The sequence below is a fragment of the Canis lupus genome, chromosome 31 (assembly GCF_011100685.1).
Source record: "Canis lupus familiaris isolate Mischka breed German Shepherd chromosome 31, alternate assembly UU_Cfam_GSD_1.0, whole genome shotgun sequence".
Lineage (NCBI taxonomy): Eukaryota > Metazoa > Chordata > Mammalia > Carnivora > Canidae > Canis > Canis lupus.
In genome coordinates this window covers 4,888,733-4,902,358 of record NC_049252.1, presented here as the reverse complement: position 1 = coordinate 4,902,358, position 13,626 = coordinate 4,888,733, and positions in this window count along the sequence as shown.

The following is a 13,626-nucleotide window of genomic DNA, read 5'->3' as shown; positions in this document are numbered from 1 at the left end:
TCCATTAGAGAATCCATCCAGAAAACTTCAAGGACACATATAGGCTTTGGATAACCCTGTTCACATACTTTAAGACCCACTTCTGGTATTTCTTTCTATTGTTGCAGTAAAGTTACAAGCTAATTATAGCCATTTTCTTTTATCCTGTATAATCTTAACTATTCAGTTGTGGAGGGCATAAAATATATTCTAAATTGTGTGTTGCAGGAAGTATTGCCATTCATAGAGAAAGAGTGAACATAATTACTTACTTACATTAAGCAAGCCTTCCCAATGCTGGCATTTATTATACACATTTACATGTTGTAAAAAGCTTTAAAAATACATGTGAGTTTGTGAAAAAAATAATAACATTGTCAAATCACTGATGACTGGAGTACATTGTTTTTATAAGTATTCATCTGTGTGTCATTTTCTTGTAAGTTAAATTCAACCTACATCTGAGGTTATATTAATAATGAAGCTCACTAATCTAGATGCATTTAAATGTCTATGTTGGGTTATCAAAATGTATGCCTGCTTATTTTGACTTGCTTTTAAAACCTCAATTTATAAAATAATAAACACTAATTAATATGGAGAAACCCAATAAATAATTTAGGAAACAAACACAAGGAAACCAACCTATGTTTTACTTTTTGATGACAAACAATAGAATGACAGCGTTTTGTATTTTCTAATCATACTGCATTGGAAGTTAGTTCTATAAATCTCCATGCATCCCAGTGCTTGTTAAATAGCACAGAATAAAATCAATGGTCAATGAAATTGTATTTTCAAGCTTCAAAGTGCTATAAACAATAGCATACCATAAAATAGAAAACCATAAAAAAAGCAAAATCTTTTGTAAGGAATATAATTGATTGTTTCTTTTCTGGTGATGATAGTGGTGTAGTGATTTGAATATCAATAAAGATGCTATTATAATAATAATTACAATATGTTACTTCAGATTCTGAAAATGATTGTGACTTTTATATGGGCTATTTTCTGCCAATTGTCTAAGCATAGTCTGTCTCACTGATAGAGAGAGAAACAATAGAATAGGAGATTTGTAGATACCAATTGTGACCACTATAAGGAAATGTGATCTGGAGGTAGTCACCTTTATTTTAGAAGACAGTCGTTTGTTTAAATGTGCCAGTTCAGACCAAGAAACATTAAGTTGACTTGATGCTTAGTTCAAGAAGGTTAATAGATAGTTACTTAAATTATCCTGTATGGGATCAACATCTTTCTTGAAATCAGTATATTAGAGATACTAGAAACCAGGCCTGAAGAAAGAAATATCTCTACAAAAAAAAAAAAAAAAAAAAAAAAAAATATATATATATATATATATATATATATAAAAGAATGACCAATTTACTAATAATCTCATAACTCAGTATTGCTAAAGAATGACAAATGTTTCCTTTAGTCTTCTTCACACCACCTGAATTTCTGACATAAGATGAAAATGCTCGTACTGAAATCTCAAAAAAAGAAAAACAATATTTACCCTTGAAAGATAAATTAATAGAAGAGGAAAAAAATCCAAGATTGTGCTAAGATGGACAAAGTTGTTGATTCATAACAAGCTCAAATAATATGTATTAAAAGGGAAGATAGATAAATCCAGGCCTCACTTGTGAAAGCTTTTGGGATCACACTTTAAAAAGACCTCCAGGACATTGGCAATTGTCCCAGACACAGATGTTGAGGACTTCCTCCAAACTGAGTTTGTGGTAAAAAAATATGATTCACTTTAACATAGCTTGAATGCTTATTGTAGGCAAGAGTTGTTTCAGTAAGAGATGTGATTTCAGCAAGATGGCAGGATCTCCTACGAGGAGATCCTCACTCTCAAACAAAAACGACGATCAAGTCAACTATCTACCAAAGCATTAGTTCTGGGAGAACCAGGAGTGTAGTTAGGGGGTTGCAGTTACCCAGATGAATGTAATGGTTGAGGATGGCTGCGTAAAAATGGATAGAAAATATTCTGCCTATATCTTATCATGTCTAACACCAGGGAAACTGGTGAGGAATTTTACTGGCTTTTAGTTCCCCAAGGGAGAGACAGAGAGGGAACCTTCAATAGCCTTTGCCAAAAAGATCCCAAAAGTCATAATTATGACCAAGATGATCTCCAATGTCTTTACTGATGTGGACTCCAGCTGCTAGCATTGCCCAGAGCTATACCTCCTATATCTCCTAAAGCTGAAGCTACCAAGCACTGCCCCTCTCTACCCTGTAGTTGAGGACGCTGTATCCCTATAGCCCTGGTGAGACGGGGTATGCCTGAGCCCACAAGCAGACATCTACCACCAAGTGCACAATTGTGCTCTGATCCTAAACATGCTGACACCACTGTGCAATCTCATGTTTGGGGATCAGTGCTTGCCACAAAGCACTTTTATAAGATCAGACACCTGCCATAATTATAGTTGTAATTGGGGGTTTCCCCCGTGCAACCCATGACACTTTCCTAAGACAGTGGTACTATAATCCCACAGAAATCACTTCTTGGTAAGTTTCTGGACATGGATGTCACTTAGAGCCATGGAATGTCTCATCTAGCTAGTATCCTTGTGCCTACCAGTGAGAGGAGGCTTTTTTTTTTTTTTTTTTTTTTTTTACCTAGGCCAGTTTGTGGCATTTGGAAGAGGTGAAATCAATGAATTCAAAAATAATTATCTTAAAGCAGCTCAGATAACAAAGATAGATATTGTAACAAAAATCAGAAAAAAAAGATATATGAACAAAATTAGAAGTTAAACAGAGGCAGAAATTATATAAAATAAAACACTACACCTGAAGAATATAATGTCTGAAGTGAAAAATATAATAGATAGCTTCAACAACAGACTCAATCAGTTAGAAGAAAGTATACATTAAATGAAAGACAAATTATTTGAAACTATCAAGAGAGAGGGAGAAAAGTAATGAATGAAAAGGAATAAAGAAACCCTGCAGGATTTATGGGATACTGTCAAAAGAACCAATAAACATTTAATGGAGTCTAAGAAGAAGAGAAAGAGAAAGAGAAGCAAGGTCAATTTAAAAAGGAATGGCTAAAAATTCCTAAATGTGGGGGAAAAAAATCAACATCAGTTTTGTGAAGTTTAAAAGTTCCTGACCAGCATCTACTCAAATAAGACTATATGGGGACACATTACAATCCATTTTTTAAAAGTCAGAAACAAAGGGAATTTTGGAAGCAGGAAGAGAGAGGTGAGTCATGACATGTAAGGAAACATGACACATGTCTGTTGGTCACCTATATGACTTCTTTGGAAAAGTATGTATTCATGCCTCCTGCCCATTTTTTATTAGATTATTTATTTTTGAGGTGTTGAATTTTATAAGTTCTTTATACTGGATATTAACCCTTTGTTAGATATGCCATTCCAAATATCTTCTCCCATTCCAGAGATTGCCTTTTACTTTTGTTGACTGTTTCCTTTGCTGTGCAGAAGCTTTTTATTTTGGGACAACAAGGTGGCTCACTGGTTGAGCGTATGCCTTTGGTTCAAGGCATGATCCTGGGATCCTGGGATCCAGTCCCACAACGGGCTCCCAGCATGGAGCCTGCTTCTCCCTCTGCTTATGTCTCTGTCTTTCTCTGTGTTTCTCATGAATAAATAAATAATTTTTTAAAGGGAAGGTTTTTATTTTGATTAAGTCCCAATAGTTTATTTCTGCTTTTGTTTCCCTTGCCTCAGGAGACATCTCTAGAAAGACATTGTAATGGCTGATATCAAAGAGGTTACTATGTTCTCCTCTAGAATTTTTATGGTTTCAGATCTCATATTTATTTCTCTCATCCATTTTGAATTTATTTTTATTTATGGTATAATAAAATGGTCCAGTTTTATTCGTCTTCATTTTGCTGTCAATTTTCCCCCACCATTTGTTGAAGACACTGTCTTTTTTCCATTGAATGTTCTTTCCTACTCTGCTGAAGATTAATTGACCATATGGTTCTGGGTTTATTTCTGGGTTTTCTATTCTAGTTCCATTGACTTATGTGTCTATTTTGGTACCAGTATCTTGATGTTTGGATTGCTACAGTTTTGTAATATAACTTGAAGTCCAGATTGTGTAACAAGCTAAACAGCAACATGAAAGCATGTGGAATCTTAAATTTCAAGGGTAAAGGTAAATACATAGTAAACACAGAAATATATTATACCATACATACTATTATAATACTATAATAGTAGTGCATAAATTATTTTAACCTTGATATAAAATTGACATAAATATTAATAACCATAATTGCAAAAGTGACTAATTAACAGCAATACAATAGCAGACTTTAATGCCCCACTTACAATAATAGATAGACCATAAAGATAGAAAACCAATAAATTATCACCTTGAAAAACACTGTAGATAAACAGACCTAATGACATGTTTAGAACTTTTCATATAATAGGAGAATACATATTCTTCTAAAGTGTAATCTCAAATAGATCATATGCTAAGCCACAAAACAGGTCTCAACAAATTTAAGAAGGCTGAAATCAGTCGATGTATTTTTTTCTGGTTCACAAAGTAGTGAATCTAGGAATTAATATCAATGAGAAAATGGGAAAATTAAAAAATACAGGGAAACCAAAAACCACATTTTTGAATAATCATTGGGTCAAAGAGGAAATCAAAAGGAAATTTTAAAACATCCTAAGATGAGGGCACCTGGGTAGCCCAGTTGGTTAAATGTACAATTCTTGATTTCAGCTCCGGTCATGATCTCAGGGCCCTGAGATCTAGCCTCATGTCAGGCTCCACACTGGGCCTGGAACCTGCTTAAGATTCTCCGTTTCCCTCTTCCCCTCCCCCCACTTTCATCCCTCTCTCCCTAAAATAAATCAATAAAATCATTAAAAAATTTATCCTAAGACAAATGAAAACAAAAATATACCAAGAAGATAAGTGCATTCATCATGGTTAACATGGCTTAATGTATAGAATTATTGAATTGCTATGTTGTACACTTGAAGTTATATATCTTGTTAAGATTTCCATATTAGCCAAAGCAACATACAGATTCAATGCAATCTCTATGAAAATCTCATAGCATTTTCCACAGGGAAAAAAAAAAAAAAAAAACTAAATTGTGTATGGAACCACAGAAAAACCCTGAATAGCCAAAGCAATTTTGTCATATTATCTACAATAATACATATGTTATCTACATAGACAGATCTAGATACATATACACACACATTCATAGACAGATCTAGATACATATATACACATACATACAAGACAATATTTTACTATCTTAAGCAGGAAGGATATCTGTGAATTTCAACTACCTGAATGAACCTGGAAGACATATGTTAAGTGAAATAAACCAGGCATGGAAAGAAAAATATCCATGATCTCACTTATTTGTGAAATCTAAAATCATTCATAAATTCTACAGAATTCACAGAAGCAAAAATTAGAATGATGGTTATGAAGGGTGGAGAGTGGAGTAAGTGTTGTGATGTTGGTTAAATGGTACAAAATTTCAGTTATGTAGGATCAATAAAATCCTAGACTTAATAAACAACATAGTGACTAAAGTTATAACATTATACTGTATACTTGAGATTTGCTGAGAGTTAATTTTAAGATTTCTCACCACCTACACATATAAATGTAATTATGTGAGTCACTGCACATTAATTAGCTTGACTATAATCACTTCATAGTGGAAACCAAAACATCGTGTGGTGCACCTTAAGTACATATAATTTTTATTTATAAAAAGAGTGAAGTAAGAATGAGACTCCCTGGAATAAAAGAGTAATACCTTCTATTACTACTATTCTCTGCCCTTAATATTAGCAGTTGATATATTTCTGAGCTACCAGAATAGACTTGTAGAAAATATTACCTTAGCTCTTTATTCCCTTTTCATAGGAACATAAAATATTCCAAGAAAGATCTCCAAAAGTCTCAACCATTTTTCCAATAAGAGGTACATTGGTCCTTCAGGATGGACAATTACTAAAAAGTGAAAGATAAACCAACAAAAAAAGCCACCTAAGTAAAGAAATACCCTGGGTGAATTAAAAAGAAAAGGAAACAAATAAAAAATGTGAACAGAAGTAAAACTATGTACAGTTATTGTTATAAGCCTCTGAAATTTTTAGAATTGTTAAGCAGCATGATTGAAGTACAGTGGTTAATATAAAACAAAATTCCCAATTAGCTGGTAGGGTAAATTCGATCACAATCATACTACTGAGATGATTTTTTAAATATCTAATTATAAATACATTAGTACGATTAGTATTTTTTAAGGATTTATTTATTTGAGAGAGAGAGGGCACAGGTGGGAGAGAACCTCCAGCAGACTCCCCACTAAGCATGTAGCCCCACATGGGGCTCTATATCACCACCCTGAGATCATGACCTGAGCCAAAACCAAGAGTCAGATGCTTAACCATCTGCACCCCCCAGGCACCCTGATATTTTTTAAGCGTTTTACTAAGTCTAGTACTTGATTAAGTGCTATTTTTTCCATAAAATAATCTAAACCTAAAAAGACTGTTTAGTACTAAAAAAACAGATAAATCAATGTACAATTTGCAAAAATTTAAGAAAAGTTTCAAATCTTTGTCTATATTTTATTTATTACTGAAAGTTGAATTTCAAAATAGTAAAGAAATTTTGATAATCCAATAGTTTATTTATTTAAGGATAAGTTCTTACTTTATGAAAATATTATAGAGCAAGTTGATATTATTTAAGATATAACATAAAAGATGTCATGAGATAAATATACTGAAAAGAAATATTTAATTTGAACCAATTTTCACAGCTTAGAATATTTGAAATTTAATATATAATACCAATACACATTAACTTCCTTGAGTTTTTAAAAAATGTTCCAGGTCTAAAAGCAAGATTAATAAAATAGAGATATGCAAAACCTCTGAATTAATACATTATTTTAGCATAGTTTCTAATTATACATTAAAAATAAATGAAATATCTGTCAATAAATAATAAAAATAACTTAAGGATATATAAATAACTAGAAGACACTGGACAAAGTATATTTAATATGGAACTGGTAGAGTCATGGTTTTAAGTAAATATAATTGTCACAGCATGATAAATTTAAAAATGGGACATATATATATATACAAAATTTCCAGTTTCATATATCAAAATTTTAAGAGGAATTTTCTATGCCAGAAGAGTTATTAGTTTATTTTAGTTATAACTTTATTTTATAGCTGTATGTATTCAAATATTCTATAAAAATATTACTTCATAATCAATGAAAACCTATTAATAAAATGTTTAATTTATTCTTGATTAGATGTTTCTGCAACTAAAATGTAATGTGGCACAATTTTCTTTAAAATTTTCATAAAATAATAAATTGCTTTGAACTTTATAAGCTTCAATAATCTACAATTTAACACTTTTCACAAAGAATCTTTTTGCCTAGATTTCAGTTATTATTGAATAATTATTAGAATATACTTTTGACCTTCAGAAGCCCGTGAAGAAGAGATGATGATATAATCATTATTCCTTTTCTAAATTTAAGCAACCATAATTATAGAATCTGGGTTTTCAGCATATGAAAATGAGAGAATTAGAGACTATGGTTACAGATCGATTGATTTTTTTTATTTTAAAGATTTATTTACTGGAGAGAGACAGCACAAGCAGCATGGGTAGAGGAAGAAGAAGAGATAATCCAAAGCAGACTCTGTGCTCAGTATGGAGCCTGATATGGGGCTTGATTTCAGGACTCTGAGGTCACAACCTGAGCTGAAACCAAGAGTTGGATGGTTAACCAACTGTGCCACCCAGACACCCCTAGATACAGACTTAAAATAACATGCAATTTAATGACAGTTTAGAGACCAAGAAAACCCAGGTAATGAGTTTCTAGTTCTAAGATGCAAAGCCTTTTGTATAATTGTCCTTTTCCTTTTACCTCATTGGGTCAGGCACATAGGTAATGTGGAAGGGTTGACTTTTGAGGAAAAAATGATAAATTTGCACACACCAAATCACTGGAATAATGATAATCACCTTTCCTTTATACTGGGACTCTTGCAAAGCGTATGTTTCTTTAAATATTCTTTTCTTGCCAAGTTATTTTCTTTTGATTATTTGTTTTTAAATGGGAGCATACATATCATAACTTGAATTGGTAATGAATTGGTAATAATATCACACATACACATTTCTTTAATCGTGTGACATAACTTAGAAATACTAATAAAGAAAATTTAAACATATTGCCTAATCAATATTCTAAATAAACATACTTTCCAAGCCTAATTGGTAGCAAAGAAATAATCATCAGAAATAAGGTAAAGTAAAAAAAAAAAAAAAGAAAAAAAAAAGAAAGAAAAGTATCAAAGTTATGGGATGTTTTCAACCTAAATTATTTCAGTAGGAAGGAGATTCAGAGATAAACAGGTAACAGCTCATCATTAACAGTATACAAGTAACTAGAGTTATTCTTTCTTTTAATGAAACATTCTCCCTGTCCAGAATGCTATAGTTACTCAATAAATGTTAGAAATCAGTTGGATTGTGAATACGTTGAAAGATAAGTAAATAAATAAATAAAGTTAGGCTGCAAAACGTTTGACTATTCTGAGAGAAATGGAAGAGATCTGTCTCCATGCTATTTTATTCTTACAAAGAAGACACCCTTTTGGTCCCCAGTGGTAAATATTATTTGTTACACTGGCTGAAAATTTTGTTTTATGTTATGGTAATCTAAAGTAGTGAAAAACATTGTTCTTAAAAAATGGGATACTACAGAAAAACAAAAAGCATTTGAAAATTTGAGACAAGAAAAATTCACATACTTACCATTCTTATGACATGCAAATCCGAAACTTCAAATAAGAAGATATATATTGTACTCTGAATTGGGTGCCTCTTCAAATAAATAGTTCATGACACTATTTTTTTTTAAATATTTCTTTTGTTTTGGTTTATTTTTGCTTTCATAGATAAAATTTTTCTTGAGTGTGGAGTGTAGAGAAAAACTATTTCTTCCCGGGTAAAACACAAAGGAAGTTATCTATTAATATGAATCATTGTGAACTGTCAATTCACATAGTTGGACCAAAAAAGAAAAAAAAAAAAAGACCACTTAAAATTTCCTGAGTGATAAGATTATTTTTTTTTATCTCTTGAGAAATTTGCCTACATTCTTTTCAGATATATTAATTTGGTTTTAATTTTTCAGATTTTAATTTGGCTTATTTTGATAGACAATTCATCTGTTTTGTAACCCTTTAAATTTTTAAAATAAACAAATTATAAATTTATAAGTCTTAATAAATGTTAAAGTAATCATGATCAATTTAGAGTAAGCTAACCTAGAGATTTTATAAAATTAAAACGTACATAGCAGGAAATCATATTTTCAATATTTGCAAACTGAGAACATTTGCACAGTCTTAAATATTTTCACTAAGAACATATGTGCATTAAAAACATTTAACTTTATTTTCTTTTCTCTCCATATGCAAAAGAACTAGTTTCTTAATCTGGCTTTTATTTTTCTTTTTCAAATTTTGTCAAATAAAATATTCAGAAACATTAATAGAATTTATGGTTTAAAAAGTAATGGGAGAATAATGTACAACTATCCAAATTTTACCTTGAAATATAGACTGTTTATTATTTTTTTAAATAAAATAGCCAAGGAAACTCAGTCTTTACTGAACCAAAGAAAAACTACAACCTTAAGCCACAGATTGATATATGTTATAAAAATACAGAGAAAATCAATAGTAATAGAGGGAAGATACTTAATTGCATGGTTGATACTTGTGTTGGAGAGATCAAGCCCCGCATTGGGCTTCATACTCAGTAGGGGATCTGCTTGAGATTTTCTCTCTCCCTTCCTTTCTGTCCCTCCCTCAACTCGTGTTCTCCCCCCCAAAATGAATAAATAAATCTATAATAATAATGAATAAATAAATCTATAATAATAATTAATTAATTAATTAAAAAGAAACAACTTGATTAAGATGCTAATTTTGTTTCAAAAACACCAGAAATAATTCTCATGATATAATAGATACACAATAGAATATTACTCCACCATAAAAAGGAATGAGATCTTGCCATTTGTGACAACATAGATGGACCTGAGGTAAGTAAAGCAAGTCGACAGAGAAACACAAATATCGTAATAATTTCAGATCTAGGTGAAATCTAAAAGAACAAAGAAGTGAACAAACAAATGAAATAATCAGAGTTTTGAATAGGACAAACTGATGGTTACCAGAGGAGAGGTGAGGGGGGGAGGGATAACTCAAGGGGGTTAAGAGATACAAACTACCAGTTATAAAATAAATAAGTCACAGAGATGAAAAGTACAGAATAGAAAGTATAGTCAATAATACTGTGTTAATATTGGGTGACAGATGGCTCCTACATTTACCATGGTGAGCACTGAGTAATGTGTAGAATTGTTAATTCAATTCCTTGTGCACCTGAAAATAACATTGTATGTTAACTATAAATCATTGAACACTGAATTATAAAAATATGATACAAGTGTAAAGATGTGAGACAAGAAAAGGTTAAGCCAAGGATCTCTAATTCAACCTAATAATGTCTATAAATGTGAGGGTTTATGGAATAGAGCATGTCTCACATTTTAATAATAATAAAAGAAAAACTTGATGACCAGTAAATTATATGAAATATAAATCAATGTAAGATGCCAAAATATTAAAACTGAATTAAATAAAATATAAAGTTAATAAATTTGGAAATTCTGAAAGAATAGATTGGTAACTATGATATAAAATTAATGTAACTAAAATATACAAAAGTGAATGGGACAAATAGGTATGGAAATTAAAGCACAATTTTTTTATTGAGAATCAATGATTACTGCATATAAAGAATAGATTATTTGCTATTAATCAGAATGATAAAAGTAAGCCAGAGAGAAAGTTAAAATATCCATATAACTTATAAATATATTCACACCTATAATACACAGATAACCACAGATCATAAAAAAGGAAGGGAATCAAAGGAAGGATTAGAAATAGATAATGTGACAAATAGAAAATGACACAATCAAGTATAACTATATCTCCTTTTATAATAAATATAAATAAATTTATTGAATAAACATTTCAAAATTTAGATCACAAAAAACCTTTAGTTTTTTGAATGGAAATTAAGTTATGGTTTAATTTAAATTCAATTAATTGACATATTATATATTATTAGTTTCAGAGGTAGAGGTCAGTGATTCATCAGTCTTATATAACACCCAGTGCTCATTACATGATGTATCCTCCTTAATGTCTGTCACCCAATTATTCCATACGCTCACCATCTCCTCTCCAGCAACCTTCAGTTTGTTTCCCATAATTAATAGTCTCTTAAGGTTTGTCTCCCTCTCTGATTTCATCTTATTTTTTCCTCTCTTCCTCTATGATCCTCTGTTTTGTTTCTTAAATTCCACATATGTGATCATATGATAATTGTCTTTCTCTGATTGACTTATTTCACATAGGATAATACACTCTAGTTCTGTCCACGTTGTTGCAAATGGTTAGATTTCATTTTTTTTAAGATTTTATTTATTTACTTATTCATGAGAGACACAGAGAAAGAGAGAGAGAGAGAGAGAAAGGCAGAGACACAGGCAGAGGGGGAAGCAGGCTCCACGCACGGAGCCCGACGTGAGACTCTATTCCGGGTCTCCAGGATCACGCCCTGGGCCAAAGGCAGGTGCTGAAGTTCTAAGACACTCATATTTAGCAAAGGAAAAGAAAAAAGATATTAAGGTATGCATGTGAATATTACTAGATGAGTAAGACATCACTTTTTTCTTTTTTATTCACCACTTTTCTTATAAATGAAACATACATCTCACCAAACAATTGTGTTGTTTTTTTTTTTTTTCTTAATTTTACTTATTTATTCATGGGTGACACAGAGAGTGAGACAGAGACAGGCAGAGGGAGAAGCAGGCTCCATGCAGGGAGCCCGAAGTGGGACTCGATCCCGGGTCTCCAAGATCAGGCCCTGGGCTGAAGGGAGACACTCAAATGCTAAGACACCCAGGTGTCCTCCAAACAATTGTTATACAGCAACTGAAAGTCAATCAACATGCTGTGACAACAACAAAAAATCAAATCCAGAAAATTCCACGGTATCTTCCTAAGTGTGTTATAAAGCCATTAAGAAAAAGATGATGATGATACTGTTTTCAATTTATAGAGCTTGTAAAAAATAATAATAAGCTTAAAAATGTTTTCTTAATATGGCTGATAACTGGGGTGCCTGCGTGGCTCAGTTAAGCACTTGACTTTGACTCATGTCATGATCTGAGGATCCTGGGGAATCAGACTCCCTGCCCAGTGAGGAGTGCCCTCCTCTCTCTGCCTCTCTTCCTGCTCATGCTTTCTCTCATTCTCTCTCTCTCTCTCTCTCTCTCTCTCTCTCTCTTTCCCATAAATAATCTTTATGATTTAAAGATTTAAAAATGTTTTTAAAAATATGGCCAATAATTTGAACCCTAATAAAACCAAGGACTTTTGTTTTCATGAAAAAGAAGAGTAAAAATACAACCAAAAAGAGGTTAATCACTACCTATTTCTGAAAAGAAATGGCAGCATTTTTTTTAATCCATGAAGATGGTGATATAGAAAAAATTAGAATAAGAAGAGCAGCTATATTCTGACCACATCACCCTTCCCTATGCAATGCCTCTCTAAGAAGGCCTTGCTAGGGAAAAGAGTCCCAAAGATGGATCCAGCCTCCCCAACATTTTAAAACATTTCCCAAAGTTGCACTCAGGTCTCGCCTCAGTGTGATCACTGGATGAATTTTCAGGATCTGACCACTGGAGATCAGATAGAGAATGCAGGAAGCAAATATTTGTGTGGGTATGAAACCCAAAGCACAAGAAACAAAAGTAAAAAAGAAGTGAGACTACATCAAACCAAAAAGTTTCTGCACAGCAAAAGTAACAATCAACAAAATGAAAAGGCAAGATGTGGAATGGGAGAAAATGTTTGCAAACTACATATCTGATAAAGGATTTATATCAAAAATATGTAAGGAACTCACTTAACATAGCAGCAAAAATAGTCTGATTAAAAATGGGCAAGGACCAGAAGAGACATTTTTCCAAGGATTCAAATGGCCAAAAGGAACATGAAAAGATGCTCAATATCATTAATCTTCAGGGAGATGCAAATCAAAACACAGGGAGAAATCATCAAATGGCCTTCATCAAAACGATAAGCTAAGAAGTGTCAGTGAGGATGTGGAGAAAACAGAACCCTGCGCACTACTGTAGAGATTGTAAATTGATGAAACCACTATTGAAAATAGTATGGTGGCGCCTCAAAAAATTAAAACTAGCCCTACTATATGATTCAGCAATTCTACTTCTGGGTATGTATCTGAAAGAAATAAAATCACAATCTTAAAGTTTTATCTGCACCACAACCCCCAGGTTCATTGTAGCATTATTTACAAAAGCAAAGACATAAACACAAATGTTGATCTATGGACAAAATACATACACATATATACACACAGGAATATTGTTCAGCCAAAACAATAACAAAAAGGAAATCTGACATTTATGACAGCATGGATGTACCTCAAAAG